The sequence below is a fragment of the Eleutherodactylus coqui genome, chromosome 7 (genome assembly GCF_035609145.1).
Source record: "Eleutherodactylus coqui strain aEleCoq1 chromosome 7, aEleCoq1.hap1, whole genome shotgun sequence".
Lineage (NCBI taxonomy): Eukaryota > Metazoa > Chordata > Amphibia > Anura > Eleutherodactylidae > Eleutherodactylus > Eleutherodactylus coqui.
This window is the reverse complement of record NC_089843.1, coordinates 172,720,288-172,726,640: the sequence shown is the minus strand read 5'-3', so window position 1 is coordinate 172,726,640 and position 6,353 is coordinate 172,720,288. Positions and strand designations below refer to the sequence as shown.

The 6,353-nt window shown below is 47.9% G+C and overlaps 1 long non-coding RNA gene across 1 annotated transcript; it reads right to left on the bottom strand.

The window, feature by feature from the left end:
* Positions 1–1,076: 1,076 nt before the first annotated feature.
* On the bottom strand, positions 1,077–2,983 carry LOC136573626 (uncharacterized). The gene is made up of 3 exons (XR_010785900.1): positions 2,896–2,983; positions 1,571–1,696; positions 1,077–1,398 (listed from the first exon to the last, which is right to left on the bottom strand). It is a non-coding gene; the product is annotated as an uncharacterized lncRNA (long non-coding RNA).
* Between the last annotated feature and the right edge of the window lie 3,370 nt (positions 2,984–6,353).

Below are 6,353 nucleotides of genomic sequence, written 5' to 3'. Positions count from 1 at the left end.
TGGTTCTACATAATTTCTGCCGGCAACATGATACAGTTTTGAATGTTCCGCAGCCTTTACCCACAGCTTTTGGGGGCGAAGTTTTGGAGGAGGCTGTGCAGCATGGTAGGCCAGAACAATCGGCTGTCCTAGTCAGGGACCTCTTCACGGAGTATTTCCTATCTCCACAGGGAGCACTTGCATGGCAGTTGGAACATGCTCTAGGAAGGCGATGAGCTGGTTTCTCAAGATTGTATATAATTTTTCTTAAGCTGGCTGTGCCCCTTTTTTTTTTAGGTAGGTGATTATTGGCGCATTCTCTTAGTTAGGGACTCGCAAGTAACGAGGATCCTTGACGCGGATTGCGAGCTTGGACTAACTTGCCCACCTTCAGCTCCATATAGGAAAGGGCCTTTCCAAATTTGGCGCGCTTTTAAAACAGTTCGCTGAAGTAGGGCAATGTAGTAAACTAATACCTCGTTTGGGGCCCTTAGCCAAGGGAACCCGTAAACGGATTTTTCTGTTTTCATTTGTTGAGTGGGGGGGGGGGGGGTTAAAAGGCTGCAAATGTGTTCCTGTACAGAATAGAGACTACAAACACCTAAGGGCTCAATCACAGGGGTGCATCGTGACCCGCACCCCGGCGCCAATGCGGCGGTGTGACTCAGCCCGTTAACTGTGTGTTTTCTCTAACTAGTCGCATGTCCCACTGTGTGAAATGTGTTTGAAATGAGGATTGAGGGTTGAAATGCTGGCCGCAACATGCAAGACAAACCACTCAATGCAGCCTGTAACAATGGATCTCTGCTGGACCCTTTGTAGTGTCCAAGAGAAGTGATAAAACCTAACGCAAGAGTTCCAAGTTAGAGGCCTGAGTTGCCTACGAGCATACTATGTGTGTTTATTAGTCTTAAATCTTGATTACCTTGTGCATGTGACAAATAACATTTATTATTAAAGAAATAAAAACACATGGTGGTTTGTATTTTTTATGGAAAACTGTGTTTACTTAGTAAAAAAATGCTTTTCAGCCAACATGGCTTACATTGCTTCAAGTGGGGCTGAGCCAACATGGCTCAAAATAGTCATTTCTGGGACGTCGCGAAACACGGCTGGAGAGATGATGGACCAGCAGGCAGGATGGGCAACCACGGACCCTTCGGCACCCCCACAAACAGCTTCAGATTTGCGAACGGTCCGAGGGCGATGGTGTGGTTTGGGACTGTGGGGAGCTTGCTTGGCGGGGGAGCGACCTCGTTTCCATTGTCGGGAAGTGATGCACTCCCCACTGATGGAGGTTGGCCAGCCTTTCCCGGACTCCGTCTAGGCCACGCTGCAGAAAATCGATCTGCAGGTGGCATAGACGGATCTCCTGGAAGTATCAGGCCACCCTCTCATCAGGGGGGACATCTCTCCACGCTGTGACAAAAGAGAAAGAGAAGCGATCAGGCATGTGTAAATGTGTTGCTTTGTCTCAGAGTCTGTGTGCACATTGATGTAGCCTACTCAGGAGAATGTGTGTACTACAAAAAAAGGGCAAAAAATGTGATCAGGATGTTAGTGTGTGTAGGACCACGTGTGTCGTCCTTACCTGTCACAGGGCGGCCAGGGTCCATGCTGGGGCGCTCCACCTCCACCAGTGGCTGTGGGGACATCAGGGAAGGCAGGCTCCATGGTGACCCCTCTGCTGATGTTTCAGATGCAGGGGGTTCTGGAGCTGACCATGGGAAAAAAAACAGTTTTGATTAGATTTGGAGGGTACATCAAAGGGTGACTACCCACACCACATTTTCCGCGCACAGCCAAAGTTGCACAATTGTGTCATTGGCAGGGGCCTATGGGACTTGTAATGTTACAATGGAGTTAGTGCAAAATCGCAATGTAGCGCGATCTTGAGATTTAGCCGCCTTGCCATTTTAATGTGACAATTCACATAGCCCCCTGCAGAAAATAAACCAGTTAATGTTGCATTTTTTTGCAAAAGAGTGTGTATTCACCCAAAATCCGAGTTACGTGTCACCCATACTTGCAATGTTTTTTTGGGCTAACACGATTGACAATGAGACTTTTCATGTTAGCAAAATGGAACGGACGCCCCAGCATTGTTGTTGCATAGCGTTGTAAACATTAGAAAGTCCCATTGACAATCGCGTGAGGTCTTGGTCACAATAGTGTTTTTGTGTTCGATCTGCACCAGCGCTGCCCATATGCAGATCTCTAGACCCAATGCATTCCAATGGGATCGGGCACATGTAATTTTTTTACACCGAGGTGCAAAACATTAGAGGACACAACGATTTGCAGAATGCGCCTATCTGCGTTTGGCCAAGCCTTGTGTTCTATATATGCGCTCAATGTGGCCGGTGCCAGCCACATTGAGAACATATACTAAAGATCGTTCTACTCTGCCACAGCTGTAACAGCTGTGGAAGAGAAGAACAATGTTTTGCCTTTGAATTCTACGGAGCCGGCAATACAGCCAGCTCCATTGAAAGCAATGGACTGCCGGCAAGTGCATAAAGACTTTTCAGGGAAGGGTGTTAAATAAAAGCCCTTCCCTGAAAAACCTCCCGCAAATGTGTAGCATTTCGGGGGAAAAAAGGATACAAACCTTTTTCAGGCCGGCAGAGTTCCGCCGCGTCTTGCCGGCAGCCCATTGCTTTCAATGGAGGCGACTCCATTGAATTCGATGGGCGAACGTCGTTCTTCTCTGCCAAAGCTGTTACAGCAGTGGCAGTGGCGAACGTGAACAGCTCCCTTGATTTGGTCCCTTTTGCAGAAATTGCAGCTAGGTGCCGATATTTCAGCAAAGCGGCGACCCCTCACGTGATTTGCAGATACGCATCCCTAATGCGAACAACCAATTGCATTAAAATAAACCTTCACGCATTTGCACAGAACATTTATTTCACTTACCGACTGCCTCCTCCTGACTGGCTTCTGGTGGAGGTGGAGGTGTAGCCTCGCGGGCTGGAGAGGGCTGTTGCTCCTCGCCCGAATCCGCCCTGTGACCGTGTGTTGCATCTGTGGTGACAGTAACACGAACACTTGTTAATGTTGGGAACAAGTTAAAACAACTCGGATTATAATGACATCAGGAACATTTAAATAACATTTAAAGGCGTTCTAGAGCTATAAGCAACGCATCCTTAAAGGGGTTGTCCCGCGAAAGCAAGTGGGTCTATACACTTCTGTATGGCCATATTAATGCACTTTGTAATGTACATTGTGCATTAATTATGAGCCGCTCGTGCCAAAGAGCGGCTCCTGGTAGCTCCGCCCTGTCACGTGCCGATTCCAGCCAATCAGGAGGCTGGAATCGGCAATGGACCGCACAGAAGACCTGCGGTCCACGGAGGGAGAAGATCCCGGCGGCCATCTTCAACCGGTAAGTAAGAAGTCACCGGAGCGCGGGGATTCAGGTAAGCGCTGTGCAGATTTTTTTTTAGGTCCCTGCATCGGGTTTGTCTCGCGCCGAACGGGGGATCTGTTGAAAAAAAAAAAACTCGTTTTGGCGCGGGACAACCCCTTTAACCACTTTCCTCCCCATCACGTAACGGTACCTCCTGTTAGCGGTGTACTTCCTGCAACATGAGGTACTGCTACGTCATTGGGATATTGCAAGATCATGACTGAACTAGCGCTATCCCGCATCGGGAGACGGCTGTCAGTCACAGCCGGCGCCCCAATGCAACAGCGGGGGTGCATTAGCCCCTTCCCTCCCCAGGATGTACCGGTACGTCCTGGCAGGCTGGTACTTCCTGCAACAGGACGTACCGGTACGTTATCGGGATAGCGCGAGATCATTACTGACCTTGCGCTATCCCGCAGCAGGAGCCGCGGCAGGGAAAGAGTTCATAGAGGGAGCGCGCTCCCTCTGTGTCTCCGGCCGGCTCTCGCGATGTCATCGCGAGAGCCCGGCCTGTCACCATGGCAACAGGACGCCAGACACTGGCATCCTGTATTGCCTATGCCTATGATCGCTGTATAAGCGATAAGGCATGGCAGAGCAGTAGCTCTGCCATGCCTTATGACAGCGATCATAGGCACAGTGCTGCAAGTCCCTCAGAGGGACTCAAATAGTGTAAAAAAAAGAATGTAAAAAAAAAAGAACATCAAAACCTTTTTTTATGCTTTTTTTAATATTAGCATAAAAAAAAGGGAATAACAAATTAAAACCCCACATATTGGGTATTGACGCGTCCGTTACGACGTGTACAAAAAGTTGAATATGCTTTTTATTTTGTACAACAAAAAGCGTTAAAACCCCCCCCTAAAAACAGAGGCAAAATGCTCAATTTTAGCATTTGGCCTCCCAAAAAATGCAATAAAAGTGATCAACAAAGCCGTACATTCCCCAAGATAGTACCAATAAAAACTACAGCTCTACTTGCAAAAAATAAGCCCTTATAGAGTGCCGTACATAAAAAAATAAAAAAGTTACAGGACTTTGAATGCAGCTATAGAGAAAAAACAAAATTTTCCAAAAAAATGGGGTTTTATTGCTAAAAATTGTAAAAATCTAAAAAAAAAAAAACAACAATTTTGGTATCGTTGTAACCGTACCGACCCACAGAAAAAATTAAGTGTGTCATTTATGCTGCATGATGAACGCTGTAAAAAACAGAAAAAAACATCTATGGCAGAATTGATGCGTTTTCTCTCCCTGCTATCATAAAAAAAATAATAAAAGTTTTACAATATAGTCTATGTACCCAAAAGTGGCACAGATAAACACTACAGCTCGCCACGCAAAAAACAAGCCCTTATACGGCCGCGTCCACGGAAAAATAAAAAAGCTATGGCTTTGGAAAAATGGAGATGGAAAAATACCAAAAAAAAAAAAAAATCGCTTGGTCCTCAACGCCAAAATAGGCCGTGTCAATGACGGGGTTAAAAACACTGGCAGGAGGTTAAATAGGTGAGACATTCTGAGCCCTACCACAGACAGTGTGCTTACCTCCTTCCCGACAATGGAGTCGGCGCCTGATGGCCTCAAGACGCTGAGGGTCTTTCGCCTTGAGGTCGCTCCACCACTTCTGCAGTTGGATCCTGCTCCGCACAGTCCCAAACTCACGTGCCATCGCCCTTCGGACCTTGCGCATAATGCTCCTTTTGCGCAGCTGGGGGTGCTGGTAGGGACCATGGTGCCCATCATAGTCATGCTGGTCCATCATCCGGACCAGCAGCCGTGTCTCACGAGGTCCCAGAGGTGAGGTCCTGCCAGACATCTTTAAGTGATGAAAGTTTGGCTACAAAATGGCGCCGCGCAGCGAGTACTGTGCGGAGCGCTCAGCCGCGGGGCACGCACAGATGACGCCAGACGCACACTTTCGCCCGGCTGGACAATACTCGGGCGATTTTTCGCAACAAATTCACCGCGGCATCATAACGTAGTTTGTTCGTGCGAGAGCGAAAATAAGGGGAATTCTATAACTATTGCCCCCCCCCCCCCCCCACACACACACACAAACCAATAAGGATTGCTGAATAGGTTAAGTAGCGGAGCCAAAATTTTACTCTTTTAATAAATGACTAGAGATGAGCGAACGTACTCGTCCGAGCTTGATATTCGTGCGAATATTAGGGTGTTCGGGATGCTCGTTACTCGTAACGAGTACCACGCGGTGTTCCGGTTACTTTCAGTTTCCTCTCTGAGACGTTAGCGCGCTTTTCTGGCCAATTGAAAGACAGGGAAGGCATTACAACTTCCCCCTGTGACGTTCAAGCCCTATACCACCCCCCTGCTGTGAGTGGCTGGGGCGATCAGATGTCACCCGAGTATAAAAATCGGCCCCTCCCGCGGCTCGGCTCAGATGCCTTGTGACTTAGCTGAGGGACAGTGATGCTGGTGCCGGAGCTGCTGTAGGGAGAGCGTTAGGAGTTAGTGTAGGCTTCAAGAACCCCAACGGTCCTTCTTAGGGCCACATCTAATAGTGTGCAGTACTGTGTTAGCACTGTATTTTTTTTTTTTTTTTTCAAAATTGGATCTGCAGAGCATTGCGCCCTGCAATAGGGACAGAAGTGGTGATTAGGCAGGGAGAGTGTTAGCAGTGAGTGTAGGCTTCAAGAACCCCAACGGTCCTTTCTAGGGCCACATCTATCCGTGTGCAGTACTGTCCAGGCTGCTGTTAGCAGTGTTGCATATTTTTTTTCTTTCTCAAAACCGGCTGTGCAGACCATTGCACCCGGCATTAATACTACAGGGATAGAATTGTGTAGGCAGGGCCAGAAGACATACATTATTCATTGAATAGACGCAGTGTGGCTTTTCCTTTGAAAAACAAGGGAAAAAATTCTATTTCGCCTGCCTCTGACAGTCCTCAGGGCTCTGGGTACGTGTGTGCTGCGTGCAGAACGTTAAAAAAAATCAG